Source organism: Choristoneura fumiferana, chromosome 13, assembly GCF_025370935.1.
Source record: "Choristoneura fumiferana chromosome 13, NRCan_CFum_1, whole genome shotgun sequence".
In the NCBI taxonomy this organism is placed as follows: domain Eukaryota; kingdom Metazoa; phylum Arthropoda; class Insecta; order Lepidoptera; family Tortricidae; genus Choristoneura; species Choristoneura fumiferana.
The window spans coordinates 15020174-15040645 of NC_133484.1; the positions used below are offsets into that span (position 1 = coordinate 15020174).

General features: G+C 35.9%; 1 protein-coding gene across 1 annotated transcript in view; it reads right to left on the reverse strand.

Moving 5' to 3' along the window:
• The window catches only part of LOC141434516 (uncharacterized), a 115495-nt gene extending 96774 nt beyond the window's left edge, over positions 1–18721 (reverse strand). The window contains exon 1 of the mRNA XM_074096939.1: positions 18287–18721. The gene's annotated coding sequence lies outside the window, so the exon portion shown is untranslated. The remainder of the gene's footprint in view (positions 1–18286) is intronic.
• Positions 18722–20472: the final 1751 nt, after the last annotated feature.

Consider the following 20472-nt stretch of genomic DNA (forward strand, 5'->3'; position numbering starts at 1 on the left):
ATGTTGTATAGGTACGGAACCCTTCGTGCGGGTGTCCGACTCGCACTTGGCCGGTTTTATTTGCTGTGCTAAGCCGGAGCGGGTCTCTAGTATTATATAAACCGCTTTGGCGAACGAAATAAATCAGGAGATACCTAGTATTATATATGAGGGCCACGTAAACAAACATTTCGTTTAACTAATAAGCTATTCGGCATGGAAACGATATTCTGGCCACGTACGATCGCGCACTTAATCAATTCCATTTAATGAAATACAAAATGGACTTATTAGTTTTCACCGCACGATCCGCTATTTATACCTTAGTGTTTCTGCGAATATTTACCCACAGTTCTATGTGCGTTAACTAATGGTCGAACGACTGCGTCGGACTCGAATTGCTGGAACTCTTATGATCGCGAAACTTCTGCCTGTATTACGTGCGTCTGTCTTCTAAGTTACTACACTCTTCACAGAGCGATCGATCGTAGTCATCGGTTCAGATTAACCTTTATTGTTAGACAAACCGAGTTGTGGCAGATTTTTTAAATATACGAAAATGCTCTACAGCTATTAACTGATTTGGTTAGGGTTGACTTTGACCGTTTTCAAAATCGCCTCGTATAATTTGACTTCATCATCATTCCAGCCCACATACGTCCAAATGCTGGGCACAGGCCTCCTCTCAGATGAGAGGGCTTAGGCCTTAGTTCCCACGCGGGCCCAGTGCGGATTGGGAACTTCACAAAACAACAATAAATTGCTCGGCGGGTATTTGACCTACTTGACTATAAACATGCAAGTAATGTTTAACTTGACCATACGTCTCGTTTCGAACGGGACCGTCCTGCTCTCAGGTACGTATAATAAGTCCCGGTGTCCCGAAAGCAACTCGAGAACACGAAGATGCTCTGTTTTGAGAGAACAATAAATTGCAGATTGCAGCACGTAATCGCTAGTTGAACGTGTATTTTCTTTGATAATCGAGTTGTGGAAAGATTATAAAATTTTATTAGAGGTCTCCATATCTTTAAACTTTATCAATTGTATTGTATTGTCAAGGATATTTCAAAAATCTTGGCAAGACTTAAAAACATTTCAGAATTCGTCAAAAAATATGTCGCGAAAAATATTTTTTAGTTTAATTCCGGCCCTCCTCTAAAATATTTGACACTTTTTGGCCCCCTATCAAGAAAGTTTTCCCACCACTGGTATACACGTTGCGCAAATACCTATTTTACTTTGTTTATACACCCCGAGCTCTGCTCGTTACGCGATTTTCGTTTTTCTGCCCAAGCCTTTGTATCAGGTCTCAGTGGAAAAGCCTGCAATAAAGATTCACGCGAATATTCTTTATACCTAAGAAACTGCAAGCCATTACCTGCGGCTTCGCTCACGAGCACCAGCTTTAGGTACATTTAGTAGTTAACTTCGGTAGTGCAGCGGGGCAGCGCGTACCATTGAATTGCTTAGCAGAGTAGGTATAGGCTTTCTGTGATTATTTGATTCAGACGTTATATTAATGAACTAGCTCTTGCCCGCGGCGTCGCCTGCGTGGAGTTCGGTTATCGCGCGCTGTTCCCTCGGGAACTGTGCGTTTTTCCGGGATAAAAAGTAGCCTATATCACTCTCTGGCCCATAAACTATCTATATGCCAAAAATCACGTCGATCCGGTGTTCCGTTTCGACGTGAAAGACGGACAAACATACAAAAACACACACTTTCGCATTTCAAAGTCAAAGTCAAAGTCAAAGTCAAAATATCTTTATTCAATTTAGGCTATAACAAGCACTTATGAATGTCAAAAAAAATCTACCACCGGTTCGGAAAAACCTCTGCTGAGAAGAATCCGGCAAGAAACTCAACGAGGTATATATATATTTTTTTTAAAACAGATTTACAATATTATTAAATTTATAATATTAGTATGGATCACAATAATGTTTAACCTTGTTTTTTCGTTTCTAATCACGCGCCATAGCTACGTCAGTGAGTTTGTTAACATACAGACTTTTTTGTCACCGAAGTAAAACTAATTTGGCTCAGGGACCCAAAGAGGGTCTTTGGCCTCCGAAACGAGAGCATGCCATCTGTCCCGATCGTGCGCAGCCTCTTGCCAGTCGTCGACTTGGAGACGTCGCAGATCCGCATGGACACTGTCCTCCCAGCGGTACCATGATATATAAACCTAAAATTTAAATTTAATATTTTCAAGCTTTATTATTTTTGGCACATAACTTCTGAAAAACTCAAGGTGGAAGCTCGGGTTCGAATCCACAAACTCTCTGCTTGAGAGGCCACGGGCCAAACAAACCCACTAGACCATCAATGCGTTTTTTAACTAGTTATAGTTAACTCGACTTTTCACAAACACGACTAGTTATATTTTCATACTAGCTCTAGTGATGACATTGCAGCCGAATGTATTGTAAATATTCTCTTGCAAGATTTCAACTATTTATGATCATAGTGTTAAACGAATCAAAAGTAACTGCAAAGGTTGTATCACGATGACCTTCTAGCAGTTTGTGCCTCCTTGAACTTACGGACTGAGTGCGTTGTAACTTAATGTCAACGAATTTTGTAGAAAATTGATAGAAAACCGACGAGTAATCATCATCGCAGCCTATATGAGACGTCGCACTGCTGGACACAGGCCTCCTCTCAGAATCAGGGCCCAGTGCGGATTGGGAACTTCACACGCACCATTGAATTGCGCCGCAGGTTTGTGCAGGTTTCCTCACGATGTTTTCCTTCACCGTAAAGCTTGTGATAAATTTAAAATGTAATTTCGCACATGAATTTCGAAAAACTCAGAGGTGCGAGCCGGGGTTTGAACCCACGATCCTCTGCTTGAGAGGACATAGGTCAAACCACTCGGCCACCACGTCTTCGAGTGAAATGTAGAATGTTAATTCTGGTTGTAATGTATATTTATATGTAAGTAAAATGACTTAGCTATGTTTAATTCATACAGCCAAGCTTTCCTCTAATCTCCACACTGACTACTTATTTTCTAATCGTGTCACTAATGCAAAGAACTGAGAATCTTAGCACATTAACGGCTAAATAAGTTAAATAACGTATTCTTGAGCATATTTTCACAACAGAAGGGTCACGGCCGGCGTGCAAGAAGCACATTACACAAGCGTTACACTTCGCACCATTGTTGGCATGTAACGAACACCAGCGGAATACTGATCGTTTTTTTATACAACTACGAACAGTTGAACCATTTCAATTATGATCCACTGTGGACCATTTCACAATAAATATCGTAATATCATCCTTAGCAGACATTGGCGTGTCGTTATGTATGACATTTATTATCAACGTTTCAAATTATTCAATTGCACCGTGCCGTTTTTGGTGACAAATGTGTAACGAATGCGAGTCGAATATGGAGTATGTAAGGAGCTGTTGCTAGTGTAATATGTATGTGCATACCTTGTTTTTATTTGATGGCTTTGTCATATGTGAAAGTGATCCACCTTGTACCTAAAGACGACCCTAATATCATATTAGGTAAAAATGCAAAAAATGTTCACAAATTATAAATACGTGATTCATAACAACATACACTCTTAATGTCTGATCTTAGTTTCTAAAATCTCACGTTCATTTCTCAAAATGTCGGTATGCATGCACTAATATTTTTTCCAAAAACAGCATTCTGAATAGACTGTGTGCATTCAGGATCACTCATAAACATAAAATGGTCTAGAGTTTACGAGCCACATTTTATGATTTAAGTCACGGTCATAATGTTACTTTACCTCAAAAGTTTTATGAAATATGTTTGAGAAAACATCACCTCACTTCTCAAACAAATATTAATGAAAAACAATAATATTATGTGTTGTATTCCATTTTCATGACGGTTTAAGATAAAATTTTCACCTTTAAATTAGAACGAGTCCAACCAAACTTGAAAACATTTTTGTACATTACATCATTAGTCGCAATAAAGTAGTTTCGGAGTAAAGGGAATAATTTATTTTCAGCACGTACTGTATGTGCATAAGTATAAATATCAAATTTATTATTACCTACGGTCTGGTTGCCAACGAAAATGTTAGGTGATGTTGTTACTTTAGATGATAATTTCACTCGTCCGTCCATTCTTGAAATACTTTCTCTCTCGTTACAAGCAAATTAAAAAAAACCTATGCTAATTCAACCAGTTTTCGACGATTCATCATGACAAGTTAGAAAATTAATTATACTTATAATGTGTAATTTATTTCTATTACGATCTCGAACACTTTCGGACAATTTCTAGAGGTCCAAGTTATGTTAAGTACCTACCTATTGGATAACGGCCGGATTTTTTTATATCCATTTAAAAATTATGTAAATAGATACCAAAATGTTATAAAATAAATATTAAAAAGAAAAAAATATATAAACAACAACATAATTATACAAGTCTCTACGTGACTAATAAATAATTATCATGTGAATTATATGACCGAGCCTCTTCTTTCTCTGGCTCTAATGATACCCCTCTTTTTTCGTCGGGGGTTTAAAAACTTGTTTAGATGAATCATACTTGTTGGCCGTATACAGAACGCCAGGTATTATTTTGGCTCCGTTGACGAAATATAAATGTTTCATCTTCAAGATAATAAGTAAATTAACCTGTAGTCGAATTTTACGGTACTGCATACCACGCAAAATCAAATGTTTTTGAATGCAACGTTTAAAATATTATCATTCCATCGTCTGATTTATTAATTTTTGACACTTTTATTCAAACTGGGATTATTATGAAAAAGTCTGAACATAACTTTGTAGGAGACTCTTCCCCACTCAATGTACAACCATTATTAACTAACAAAATAATTATAAAAGTGAGATAGTGCGAGTGTAGGTACCTATTAAATTTGTAAATGTAACAGTTTTAACTGACTGTAAAAAAAGAGGAGGTTATCAATTCGTTTGTATTTTTTTTATGTTTGTTACCTCAGAACTACGTCATTTATGAACCAATTTGAATTTTTTGTTGTCGTTTGTTTGGGAATGCCTTCAATTAGGTCCCATAAGCACCAAATCAGGATGTGATGGTTAAATCCTAAAGAAATCGAGGGAACTCTTCAAAAATTTTAGGGACACCTGTGATAATTTGGATATATATTTCGTAGTCACTCGTGCATTTGCTCTTGAAAATCATCATTTGATGTCGTGAAGCTGATGATGATGACCACATTTGATTAATGGAGCCACTACTCAATAACAAGTACTTCACGGGTTGAATTTCAAAGTAATACACAGTTACGAAGCAATTTATTCTCATCTTAATGCATATGGTGAAATGGAACGAGTGGTAAAGCACTAGGAATTCTCAATAATAAACATCTCTGTATAGGAAAAAGCAATCTTTCGTAAAAAGTGACATCGACATTAAACTATTGTTTACACTAAAAAGTGTGAAAAAAATATATAACAAAAAATTTAACTGACTACAAAGAACTATGAAAATAATTTTCTACCAGTACTAGTCGGTGCCTCAGCACAAGCCAGCAGGAGTGATTGTAGCCCAATATATTTTATAGTAGATAATGTAGGTGAGGTAGACGACTATAGGTCCACTCCTGCTGACTCGTGCTGAGGCACCGACTTCAGACTGATAGAAAATTATTGGTTTTATGTAGTCGAATATATTTTTAGTTAAAAAAAAATATAGCGTTGAGGTTACGAAGACCTGAGTGGCAATACCGCTAGGTTATTGCGTGGCATGCCACGCTAGAGACGTTATTAACTTATTAATATTCTAACCTGTGTGGTGTCGGGTTAGAATTACACCTCTCCATTTCTTCGGTGGATATCGTAAGAGGCGTACCTAAGGTATACCGTAGGCGACAGGCTACCAACCTGTCACTATTGTACCATTTTCGTCAAACTTAAAACCTAAAATTGCTAAAAGTGGCTACGAAGCGGTAACGTTTCGTGTGCTCTGCCTACCCCATTTGGGAATACAGGCGTGATGTTTGTGTGTGTAATATTCTAAGAAGCTTAATATACATACCTAAATAACATTACTTTTTCTCTAGTATGGTATAATTTTAAACATTATACATTACATTGCATTTACACGTTATTTTTTTACACATTAGGTATAATTTTAAAGAAATAATAAAAGTTTTGTTTTCCCCCTCGTCTGCAATGGGATAAATCTTCGTAAAATTTCCAAACTTTTACAAAAATACCCTCTACCACCCGGTTTCCGGAGATTTCCTAACACCGCATCCCTAAAAGGATTGTTAATTTTTAATGATGAGAGAACCCTACGGTTCTTTAACAGGTTTCATTAGCAAAAAGGAGGATGAAAAATATTTTTACAGCATAACTTTTTCTAATGGGTTTGGAAACAGATCCTGTTTAGTTATTAAAATTTGCTCTGGCATCAATTGTTATATCCTTCATATCTTTGCAGATTATAGATTTTCATTTTGTTGTATTGATGCTCGGAATCGGTAAAATAATCTTCATAAATTTCCAGACACAAAACATCGCCTAATTTAACAGATTATTAAATAAATTGTCATCTTCATGTTTTTGTATTTTTCCCCTTTTAAGCGATAGCAATGGCTGATAGCTCTTTCAGAGCTTGTATCATACTAGAAACTTTATAAAAATACAGTTAAAGAGATCAACTTTTCAACATGCTCTAAGTATAATAATGAAATTTGCAGAGAATAACATTTACTTAATTACAGCAAGCCTCAGATGGCCTGGAGCATTCGACTTGTGGCTCCAAACAAGTAAAGACTGACCAACGTAAACTAAAAGTTTCTACATGCAAACTATCATCATCTCAAGAGCTTATAAATAAATTAACAAAACATTAGTTGTAGATATGAAAGAGCTCTATGTTATGTATATACATTGTCAGTTATTCTGTAGGTATGTGTCGCAGTTTTTCTGTGGACATTATAGGTTCTCCTTTATTTCAAGTAACTGATTGATTCAAGCGTTACTTTGTGGAGATCCATATCAATGAACCACAACATGCTTCTCCGTTATAAAGCAGCAAGCAAGCACGGCAATAATATAGCATTCGCTCCTTTAATTCGTTTGCTTTCTATTTTTACCCAAACATAAATCTCACTACACAAATATGCTAGAATAATTGCTAACTATCACAAATATTACATTTTGATCTTGATCTAAGAAATTTGCCATTTGCAGAAAAAGGTCGGTATGTCAAAACGACAATATCGAAGATAGAGTCCTAATATCAGGACACGTTCTATAGTATAGGTAAACTTTTATTTGTAACTTATTGAAATAAAGTCCAAATAAATACACCTTTTGCCACTTTTTCGTTTAACCAATCGTTTTTCCGATTTCGGAATATTTCAACAGATATTTGGGTTGGTTTGACTGAACAGTAATAAAAAGTTTGAGCCTTTTTCGCGGTAGATACACTTTGCAAGTACATCGATGAATGTATGGAATCATGTTTATGCATATAAACATTTTTCAGTCAAAATTACAAAATCCTTAAAAATATCAACAGGTGTATTCAATCAAACTTAGTCAAACACCTGCTAAAATAATCCGTTTTAATTTTAAAACACTTCGTACAAATGACGTTTGTGCAGACATAATCTATTGTGGCAAGACTGTGGTAATGATTGGCTATTATAAACTATCACAGCTTATGCACTGCCAACAAACGCATGAGAAATTAACTCAAGTGAAAGCGACAGCTATTCGTGGTAGCTGAACAATACTGTTATATTTCTTGTTTCATTGCTTAGCATTAGAACTTGTACGAGTACTTGTAACTGTGTGAAAAAATCAAGAAGAATATAAGCTTGTCGTATATTTAATGCTTTGAAAGTTTGTTTATTTACTAGCTTTCGACGCCGTGGCTTTGTCCATTAAGTTATAATTTATTGTAAGTTTGTAGCGAATATTTTTGTAAAGGTAAATCACAAATGTAAAGCTTAAATTAGCTTGGTTTTAGCGCACCTTCTCTTTCTCAAGCGATACTTTAAAGAGGGACGGCGCGCTAAAATCGTGCGTGCTGAACCTAATGTCGTACGTAGAATACTAATTTATTATTTATACTCTACTAGCTTTTGCTCGCGAATTCGTCTGTCAATAATTCGTTTACCACTATCCTGCGGGAACTATGCAATTTAGATGAAATTTAATATGGTAGTTGTAGAGATAGTTGAAGACCCGTGGGAAGAAAAGTGGATAGTTATTTATTATTCAATTGTTTTTTATAATTTCCACGGGATAGTGATAAACAATCGTTCGCAGACGGAGTCGCAGACAAAACCTAGTAATGTATATTTTCGTGGCAATAAATCATACTTTCTTTCTTTCAGATCACGAATAGGTTATCGCGTTTGCCTCATCAATGCGTGTCAAATACGTGTTACAAGTGGCTCAATCAATAGCTATTACAGTCCAAAATGTTTGCTCCAAAACTTTTTATGGGAAAGCAGAATTCCGACGCAAATGAAGTCTATTTCCTCACATTACCTCAATTCCGCGTCTTACAAAGTGAAAAAAAGTGTTTCGGCTGGCTGCCCCCGTGTTATGCGTGCGAGCGAAGATCAGTAATTACATCTCGTGTGCGTAAACATGTTAGAAACTTTGGACGGACATACTAGAGTTAATACAGACCGACCAAGTGCGGGTCGGGTCATGCGTAGTAGAGATCCGTGCCCGTCATCTTTGTCTAAAGTATAAAATAAAGTTGCTTCTCGCCGCTATCTTGTAGGTATGTCTTTTAAACAACGCAACGGATTTCAGTGCGGTTTTCATCATTGCTTAGATAGTTATTTACGTAAGGTTTATATACTTATGTTATGTGTATACAATGTGTTATTTTTTATTTTCATTAACTTTACAAGGACATTCAACAAGTCAAAGGAAGTTAATTTCTCCAAGACACTAGTGGCCTAACTCTTATTATGTAAAAGATAACCAAGGATTAAGATACATCTTATAGAATTGCCTTATTAAAATGACCTTATATCATAGGATATAATATGTACTTGAAAAAAAAATACCATTTTGTTGACAAATTCCATCCCAACCTCCATCCATGCAAAGGTTTCATCTAATCTTTTATAATAATAACGAATAGCCCTTTATCCAGAAAACACGATCCATATTTTATTAGTATTTTACATAAGACTAGCAAACGAAAGGTTATTTTTTTTAATCAAGTGTTGTATAAACACTCATTTCTTGATTCTCAAGTCTTCAAGATACTGTTTAGGCTGCCACATATCCTAATTAATAGTGATGCCATACTTTTTCCGAAATACTTTTTATTTTAATTATTTTATGGCCATTGTGTTGCAATAGCTATAGATTAGGTACCTACCTACAGAGACGGTTAAACATGTGATAGATAACCTAATAACGTAGAAGCCAATTATAGGATCTCACAAAAAGAAACAGACGAAAATCAATTTAGACAATTGAGTTTACAGCTCTTTTGAATAATGTTTTGCCATCGTATTTTCAACCGACTTCAAAAAAGGAGGAGGTTCTCAATTCCGGTGTATGTTTTTTTTTATGTTAGTTACGCGATAACACCGCCAATTGTGGGCCGAATTTCAAAATTCTTTTTTAGTTCTAAAGGACATACTTCCGAGGTGGTCCCATTGACACCAAGTCAGGATCTGATGATGGAAACCTAGAGAAATCGAGGGCAACCTTCGATTTTTTAAAGCATACCTTTAGCGATTTTGGCATTTTTAACACCAAGTCAAGTATTTACTTTCAGAAAGTATCATTTGGTGAACTGGACCTGATGATGAAGACCGTACCGGTAGGTACTCTGTTATAAAAAAATATAACTATGCCGTGTTTGAGCTTAATGGAATCCTTGTGAGATGCATTTTGGTTACAAATCACTAAAAACTATGAAAAAAAAGTTTTAACCAAAAATGGAACCGACTTCAAAAACCTTGAAAATATTTTTTTACTAGTTTGAAGTCGAAGCCTCAGCACGAGCCAGCAGGAGTGATTAAAGCCAAATACATATGTAGGTGAGGTAGACGACTATAGTTCCACTCCTGCTGGCTCGTGCTGAGGCACCGACTCCAAACTAGTATACGTAGAAAGTTATTTTCAAGGTTTTTGAAGTCGGTTCCCTTTTTTTGTTAAAATTTTTTGTCGGATAAGTTACGTATATATTTTGCTTTCGAAAGCAAGATAAATACGAACTTTTGCGACAAAATAAGATGTGAGAACATTATTCACGACATCTGAAATTTGTTTTATTGTAGGTACATTTTGTGTCAAATTTTGATTACGGTACGAAATCTGACCCATAAGAGCAGGGTCCATGCCAAATTACTTTAAGTTTTAAAAGAATACTGGACTGGAGGAAAAATGCATAATGATCATATGATTATACCTCCGTATCTGCAATTTTCTCAAAAAATTACAACTTTCCTAAAAAGGAAGTTAAATTGTTAATGTTATCTTTTCACACGTCTCGTATCTTATCTCGAACATTGCGGAAGATGGTAATTCAATATCCAAATTCAATTCCCAAAGTTGAATTACGTATATACGAACATTTTTAAGGGTCCTTTCTCAAAGAGTGTAAACAAGACTGTATTCCTGGCTCTGCTGCCTTTCCAGACGTTTGTGTCGTGTATACGTCTATTACTGTTTTTTTTAAACAGTAATAGGTACGCTCTTGAAATCTGTACAAAAATATACTGAACATGCTACTTTGAACATGAAACTACCGTGAGACTCACTCATATTAAATAATAATGACCCTGAACATGCTACGTTTAATAAACTTTTGTTTTATGCGATAAACGCTGCGTTAAACGCAATGCGTTTGACGCACATCAATTTGCAACAGTTAATATAATGCGCTTGCCGCTGCGCTCACCGCTTAAGACAAAGTTTGGTAAAATAATTACATTGTCTGATGCTAATTCATGTGCTTCAAACGCATTGCGTTAATGCAGCGCTTATTTCATAAAACAACCGAGTGCTTTAGGGTTTTTTGCAGGACATTAATGATGGAAATTGTATTAAGAAAGTTCAAAACATTATACTCATTAATTACAAAAAACTGTATTTTTTTGTGATTGGTTTTTTGGAGTCTTTTTGTATTTTTTATTTCAACTCCAAATTTGTTACTTTTACGGGTATCTCGTGAAACCATATCGAAAATACAAACTGAGACATGGATGCACAGAAAAACCAGAAAAAGAGACCAGAGCTGGGAATCGAACCCAGGTCCTCAGCAATCCGTGCTGCGTGCTATAACCCCTACACCACCGCTGGACAGGAATCTAGACACGAATTTTTCCTATGCATACATATCTCAGGTTGCTTATTTCTACTTCGCTACTTATGCAGCAGCACTAGCGACATCTATGTTCCGCTCTCATCGAGAGACGTCACACTCTTTCGGAACCAACCGCTCACCCAGACAAGAGATGTCGCTACTAAGCAATCAAATTATGATTGGTTTTTTGGAGTCTTTTTGTATTTTTTATTTCAACTCCAAATTTGTTACTTTTACGGGTATCCCGTGAAACCATATCGAAAATACAAACTGAGACATGGATGCACAGAAAAACCAGAAAAAGAGACCAGCGCAGGGAATCGAACCCAGACCTGCTGGGGATCTTTTTCTGGTTTTTCTGTGCATCCATGTCTCAGTTTGTATTTTCGATATGTATTTTTTTGTTTAAAATAATATTGAAGAACGAAGCAGTAAGAGGCCTCAACAGTCAGCTTTTTAATAAACTTTTGTAAAGTAGGGCTTTTTGATTTCCCATTGACCTATGAATATTAAATTTCGGTGATAATGTTTATTATTACATATATTTTACTAACAAATATCTTATCTTAGGCTTCTAGGTTGGCAACGCATCTGCAATCCCCCTGGTGTTGCAGGTGTCTATGGGCGGTGGTGATCTCTTACCATCAGGAGACCCACTTGCTCGTTTTCCATCCAGTCGAATAAAAAAAAACACCAATAAATATGAATATCCCTATTTTTTTTAAGTCTTACATTTTGCTTAGAAGCAGGGCTCTAATAACACTGGATATTTATATATATGTTCGAAACCCTCGGTGTGCGAGTCCGACTCAAACTTGGCCGGCTTTTTTTAACCAGTTGACCCAATATGTTTGCAGCGTTACCACGGTAACGCATCTCACGCGCTTTCCCCTCAAATATATCGGGTTACGCTCTCTAAAATACGAGTGCAAATATTATTTCCCAGCTAAAATTACTGTACCTACTGATATTAGACATGTTCAGAGAAAATTAAACGAATTTCTGTAAACAGTAACGTTTACAGTTACAGATTGCGGCTAAACCATACAAAATAAATACCAGGATATTCAAGTTTCCAAAGTTTTGATCTCTTGCAAACCCACATAATAAAATAAACAAGCTAATTCACATTATAATAATAGATGACTAATAGTAGAAGTTTCATGGGTTTGCCTAAAATTATATCGCCCACAGAGGTAGGTTAAGACCGCACCTCAAACTTGTTATTTTTAATAATAACCTCATCACATACCGGGTTTAAATAACTAAAGAATCTACTTAATAGTCGAGTGGATTATTCAACCACAGATGTAATACTTAAATGTAATATGTAAATTCATTGATGACATCAAATCTACCAACATGCTCATAAGAATATTAAAAAGTAAGTACATAGTGCTAAAGCAAATAAATAAATATTTCATTTCATTTCATTTCATTTCAAAGGTACTCGTATTGAAATAAGTGACCAACTTTTAAACACCCAAGATTATTTCATTGTTTGACTACCAACAATTATTAAATATCTACACAAAAAAAAATTAGCTCAAAAAATAAACTTACTATTTACAAAACTTATACTAAATAGAAAATGTCTTCAAGGCTAGACATTTTCTATTTAGTATAAGTTTTGTAAATAGTAAGTAGATAGTAGTTGTATTTTTTTAAATTTTGTATCCTTATGTGTTATAACTCTGTGTTTTTCTGTTATGAAATAAAAATATGTCAAAAATAAACGCATAAATTCACAAATTACATTATTCTACTCGTACTTCATTCGTTACAAAATGTATTACGAATCTTTGCCATTAAATATTTAAAGTAACTACAAATAGTTTTTTATTATAAACTCTACAATATTTCCTTCACTTTCCTCCCTGTCGAGCGTAAGCTGTGTAATATTTCAAGACGCTCTCTAAGCAAAAGTTATCATATTACGCTTTTACTTACTATTAAGTGAAATCTGACATGACATTGACTTAAAGAATTACCCATTTATGTCACAAGAATATGTTTTATGCAAAGACTAAGCTAACAGCAGCTTGTATTTATTTAAAATTATTTACATTTGGAACTGACTCTTGGAAACTTTCATTGAACTTTAACGATGAACGCAACAAAAAATTCTTCATAACACAAACTCATTCAAATCGATGAATATTGTTCATTTAAATATTTTTTTCATGTCAAAATTGTTTTAAATTGTCGGTTATTAGATTACCGTTGCGAATGTTAATGAATTAGTAATTTGTTATGGTTATAAACGTTTATCATTAGGTTATAAACAATAATGCAATATTTAAAATGTATGAAGCGGTAATGAATAAACCACTTGGCGGCACTTGGCGGAAAAAGAGAGATAATTAAGGAAAGTGCTTGAGCATTCACTAAGGCGTCAAAACTGTGATTAGTGTCTTATGTCTAAGCATCTGCCTAGCTTTGCATTTACCAAATCGCCTTTACATTGATTCGGATGAACGCTCTACATGTAGACTTTTAACGATTTGAACAGTCCCATTAATTTCCATTCGTACAAGCGTAGGTAAGTGTTCGGTTATTCTCGAGTCTATCTCCAAGTCTTTGCATAATTCCGTCTATGATTGTGAATAGGTAAGCCAAAATTATACCGCCAAAACTGGCTTCAAGTACAACATTCTTTATTATTTACATTATTTTATCATTGACATTCTTCTTTCGTTCGTATGCATGCAACATACCCATAAATATGTAAATGCTTGTAACAAGAAAGCCATAGTTATTGACGGTCACCTTTTAATCAAGGAGTCCAAACAAAATATGGCGAGATATAATTTTACGGGTAAATAACAAATCTCATAATACTTGTAAATGGCACTACGTCAATTTTATATTCGGTGACAAGTCAACCCTTGTTGTGTTTTGAGTCATTTCGTCGATTAAAACGCCGTCGACCCGCTTGCCGTTTCAATTTTGCCCAAGGTTTTTAATTTGCTCTTAGGCAGTTCACCCAAAATCCATTTTCATCGGACGCCGATGTTGTTTCCCTTATGAAATGGGAAAAAAATATTGCGAACACTTCAATTTCCTGAGTTCAGCGACTGGGCACGGATTGGTTTATTTCTTGATGACGTTATAGGTACCTACTATTACTAGTAGGTATTTATGTACATAAACACTGAAAAAAAAATTTGCTGAAATAGTTTGGCTACTTGACGTTTAGCCAAACTTTACTAATTGGGAAACAAAAATATTGCTAATATTGCAAAACTGATTTTGTAAGACATCATCTAACTTTTACCTATTTAATAGTAACCCTTAGTTTTGTAGTCACTCAAGTTATGTTATAAGCAACAATTTTTTTGTTACTGTTAGCAAATCTTAAATTTTCAAGTGAATGCATGGTAATAAGAATATGTGAAAATTCTGATTAGGTATTTTAAGACAGGTCTTCTAGGCCCTGTGATAATTTGATATTTCTTAATGACTTTTTCTCACACTCTTATACAGCGTTACCATTGCTCGGTGTCGAAATAGTCAGCCATGTGGTATGATAGTATGGATTGTAAAATTACTTTAATCTATTGAATTGAAACCAACTTAAAAACCGGCCAAGTGCGTATCGTGCCGCGTGGAGAGTAGGGTTCCGCTCCGTAGTAATATGCGACAAATATTCAATATTAAGTTTTAATAGACTATTATCTGATCTTGCAAAGCCTACTTAGCTATCATAGTTTTCCTTTTAAATTCATTATATATCATTCATTGTATTTGTTTCAAGTATATATAGGAACCGTATCGGTTTATAATATAACGTTTGTAACGTTTGAGTCTACTCGTGACCACGGCAACTGTAACGTTGCCGAAACGTCGAGGTAAATATTACTCGTGTAAAAATAGCGTGATAAGTCCCGCTTATGGTATTTTGACTATATATAGGAATTTATTTATATTTAGGAACACAAGATACAACAATATGATAGAAAACAAAATAAATAAAAACTACATTTGGATCCTGTAACACAGGGACTCCTAGCTCAGGATCCAGAGCCGTAAAGTACAATTCAATAAAATCTGTCAATTTTCTACATATTTAAGACACCCTATCGTGGGCACACTTGATTATATATGTCCCTGTTGTTGCAATTATCATCTAAAAGGAATCGAAAAAGAATAATAGTCACATCACAAAGCCTTAGGCAGCCCGGTGTTTATATTAGTAGGCTGGAAGTGTCTACAGGATTGTCAGATTCTATTGAATTGGAGTTTAGACTCTTGTTTATAAGTTTTTTATGCAATAAATTATTTTCATATTTTTTCATATTTTCACATAAATATTCCTAACTATAAAAAGAAAACACCATCTAAGAGGCCCTCCTGCGGCATAGACCCCAGTACACTGGCGGCATTACCTCTCTGTCTCTGGGAGAGGTAAGCGCCAGACCTCAGGAGACCCCAGAGCTGGTGTTTCAAGTTATCATGTATACGCGCAGAAATATTTCTAGCTTTAGTCGAATGGGCGTAGGATGAACTCACATCTATCAGCATCGAATAGCATTTAGTAATACAAAAACGCAATATTGTATGAAGATGCGTCCGCATCGATTAACCCTTCCGCATGCTGATAGATGTGACTTTACCCGTTGCCGGTAAAATCACTCGCAGCACGAGCCGCTTACGGGTGGTACCTCACAAAATGGCATTAGCGGGAAAAAACCCGCGCGCTATCGGCTCCAAATACTATGAGCACCTACCCTCAGACCTAAAAAGCGAAAAGAACGATGAAACGTTTAGCCGTGGACTAAAAGACCTTTTGTTGGAAAATGCATTTTATTCAGTAAATGAATTTATAGATTTGACATTTTAATTTAATTGCGAATTTAAAATTATGTATTTTATTGTTTTAATTATTTTTTATTTTTATTTTTGTCATTTTAATTATTGTATTAATTTTTATCCTTGACATTTTAGCTTATCCTTTATGTATGACGATCCCTACAGGAGAACCAATCTTATTTGAATTGTTTTTTTTTTCGCATCATGCATGACGTGATTGGAATTTTATTTTTATATTAATCACACAAACTATGAGATCTCGGACTTGGAAGACGCCAAAAACGCTTGGTCAATTGCTTGCCCCAGTCAAAATTTTCCAGAACGGAACAACGGTGCTGGGACGACACCTTCCTGGAACCAAATAACCGCGACTGTCTGTATATATGCCTACGCCTTTGGGTCCCGGTCTGCGCCCCACATCGGTGTCCCTGAGGAAGCGACGTGGACCGGCTTGGGCATCACGGTCTTTCCTGCCAGAGAAGTGCGGGTCGCTTCTTAAGACACGCTGCCCTTAATGATATATATATATAGGTCTCTTGCTACTGTCAATGTGCCGGCTATTTTAGAGCCGACGGGCATATCCAGAAATGACGGCAAGAGACTGGACGGGATGTCTCTGATTCCGTGAACTATGGGTCATATAATATATATATTTATATTCTAAAAAATCTGAAAAAGAACATGATAGCAGTATATATGTTTTTTCAAGCCAACTGGTTTAGCTTATGGAGGGGGGAGACTCACCGGTAGTTACCAAATGTCAGCATTTTAAAGCCTACTCGTACTTCAAAGCCAAAGTCAAAATATCTTTATTCAATTTAGGCTATAAGAAGCACTTATGAATGTCAAAAAAAAAACTACCACAGGTTCGGAAAAACCTCCATTGCGACGAATCCGGCAAGAAACTCAACTCAAGCGGATACCTAAATCAAAAAACCGGCCAAGAGTATGTCAGACACGCCCAAAATAGGGTTCCGTAGCCATTATGAAAAAATTAAGTAATATTTTTCTTAGGATTTCGTATTTTATACTGAATCTTCCAAGTTTCGGTATATTTCATACCTTAGGCTGCTATTTACTCTTAAACTACTAATAATTCTCAAGCAAACTTAGCCGTTATAGTTTTCTTTGAAAGTTTGATACGCTTACTACCATCCAGTATTTTTTTCAAATTTTTCCACCCACCGGTTTAGGTTTTAGAGGCCCCCCTCTAACGGGACGCTCGATTTTCATGAAAATTTGCACTTTAAAGTTGAATATTTCGCAAAAAAATCACTAAATCGAAAAATCGTCTGAGCAAACCCCTAATGGTTTTAAAAGATCTATGTAACGATACCCCACACTATAAGTTTGGATGAGAAAAAAAAATCACCCCCACTTTACGTCTATAGGAGGTACCCTAAAAAAATTTTTTTTTGATTTTTTTATTATATATCCGTGCAAAATTACAGCTTTCTAGCATTGATAGTCCCTGAGCAAAGCCGCGGACGGACGGACAGACAGACACGGCGAAACTTTTAGGGTTCCTTTTTTGCCATTTTGGCTCCGGCTAAAAATAGTCTTAGTTAAAATTAAAATGGTTTTAAAAGACCTACGAGTATCCAGCGATAAATCTGTAGATTTAGGCAAGAAAAAACCATTACAGCTATCTAGCACTAACAGTCTCTAGTGCTCTAAGCTAACAGCACAAAGTAGTATCGTTTTCGTACGCAGCCAAAGCAACCTCTGTGGAACCTTGATCTACTAGTTAACCAGAAAGTATTACACAAAGCGCACACGCACACGTCGACACAAAACCAAAAGCATCACACTCCATAAGTTAAAATGTTATTGCATAAATTTGAACAATATCTAATTAAATTAATAAAACGTTATACATTTTACGCTCGTATCGCAGAAACAGTTAACAATAACGTCTCATAAACTCGTGAAACCGTGTTTCTAATAACGTAGTTACCTATTTTTGGCCATAAAAGCGGAAATAATGTAATAATAATATTTAGCATAACTCCCCCCCTAATTAGGCGGCTGCGAATCACAGGCATTTATTCAAATAGACCGCACCCGCCGTTTTCGACGGACTTGTAAAATTTCAACAAATATATTCCTCCTTTAGAAGACCCTTTTAGCAAAACCTTGAAGATGTTCATTCATATTGAAAAGTGCCTGTTTAAAATTCATAACGTAAGCTTGGTACTCACCTTTGACGATTCTCTCGCACCTGCCCGGCTCCAATTAGTGTGTTTCTTCCTTGATCACTCACCAACTTCCACTTTTCCGCTCAAACACAAAACACCTCGTCGATGTATAAACTTAAAATCTTCACGATTGGCAACATTTCACAAATCACATTTTATTAGAAGCTTTTTAAGAAGCTCGTAAAAGGCTGTATTGACAAAAGTTCCCTTACACGCCGCTGCGTTCAGTAATGGGTCACATTAAAAGTTTCAAGCGCGAACTTTCGGGGTGTGGAAGCTTTTAGGGGCGCGATCGGGTGAAGTTTTAGTGTTTTGGAATGTCGATTTTTCTGTCAAGGAATTTACTTGCGCTCGCGCAGTGACGCGTGCTAGCGGCGCGGCGGAGGAGGGCACAGACCTCGCGCGGAGCCGGGCGCAGCCGGCGACTGCGATGCGAGTACCGTTGCTCCGAGAGTGGGAGCGAGCTAACTAGCCCGCTCGACTTCAAGTTCACTTTGTTGTACCTCAGATCGAGATGAGATTGATAATGTCGAAGAACATCAACGCTGGATACCGATGCTTATCAACAATTGAGACGTCAGTAAAGAGTTTCTAGTTGGAGCTTTTCAATTTCGTTCAACGCTTGCACTTTTTATTGGCTGACTTAATTAATTTCTTAACGGCGATACAGGAAGCAATTAACTATTTATAACAGTATAGCGTGAATGAGCAAGACATTCCGTTATCCTTAAATATCTGCGCAAAAAGTGTGACACCGAATGGATGGTAGGAAAAAACGAAGCGGGTTGACTTAAAGACTATTGAGTCAGCTGGCGTACAGAAGAAATCGGCGTATCTATTGAGGCAGTGAGTGGTAGCATTATAGAGCTATTTCGTTACTTAATACCGCAGTCGTGACTGCCTACTCTGTCGTTGCTGGCACAGATATCAGTTAATGGCATTTAATTTTGACGCAAACAACCAATTTAAACAAATTATCTAATTCCACTTCAATTCAATTTCTTTTCGAAGCAATAGCACGGAAACCATTTCTCTTGATGTCAAAAATTAATGAATGGTTTGTAGTTATTATATTAGTTACTTCTAACGGAAGCGTTTCCTACGATTTAATTTAACCATATCCGTCGCTTAACATAAAATATCATTATCTAAAGCATCTTCTGCTTTTTAAATCGAGTTGTATTCGTCTTAATATTTGATCAGGTACATCTGTCTTTTCCCTGATCTAGTTTCCACGTATAAAAAAGACTTAATTAAAAAAACTTCCTCTTTTCTGCCACATTCATGTCTATGTTCATGTCCATATTTGAATACCTAAAGTCAAAAGATGACAGAGGGTGCGCCCTCATTATAACGGCCTTCACCTAATTTCGGGCTTCCTTCCAATTTTCCAAATTGAGGTAACTTGAATGTTTGTTGATTCCCCTCAGACGAGTTATCCTTACAAGTTAATAAATTAGGGCCATTTCATTAAACATTAAGATGCCGGTTGTGAATTGGGTTTAATTATCCGATGAATTCTGGGATTTTTAAAGCGTATAGTTTTTAGGTGCTCGTAGGATTTGAACATATCTAAGCTAAACGAGTCAAAACATGGTTTGTCAATTACACTAAGTAGAAAAGTGGACGTCCTACGTCTAATATGATGACGATGATAATCATGATGATTCTAGGGTTTACCCTTAGATTATACAGGACTATACAGTCTAAGGGTTTACCCTTGAAATGTCGATAAACTTTTAATCGAATATCAGTTAAAAATCAACGTTTTCTATTTTTTCATTTCATCGAATATTCATTACCTCGAATCATTAAAATAAGTATTTTTATATCACCGATTTTTTTATTTCTGGAAATATTATTTAATAGATAGTTTATTTGGCAGAACTTCATTTCATATTTGATTATTTCATACTTTTTGAATGAAACTTATTTATTTATTTATGTTTGCAGAGATTTATTTTTGCTGGGGACGCAGTACCAACCTAACCTAACCTACTTTTCTGGTAGCGATTTATCTTTATTGGAGTCGCAGTTCTAACCTAACCTACTTTCCTGGCAGCGATTTATTTTTGTTGGAGTCGCAGTTCTAACCTAACCTAATTTACTGGTAGCGATTTATTTTTGATGGAGTCGCAGTTCTAACCCAACCTAATCCATTTTTCTGGTACCAGTTTATTTTTTTAGGG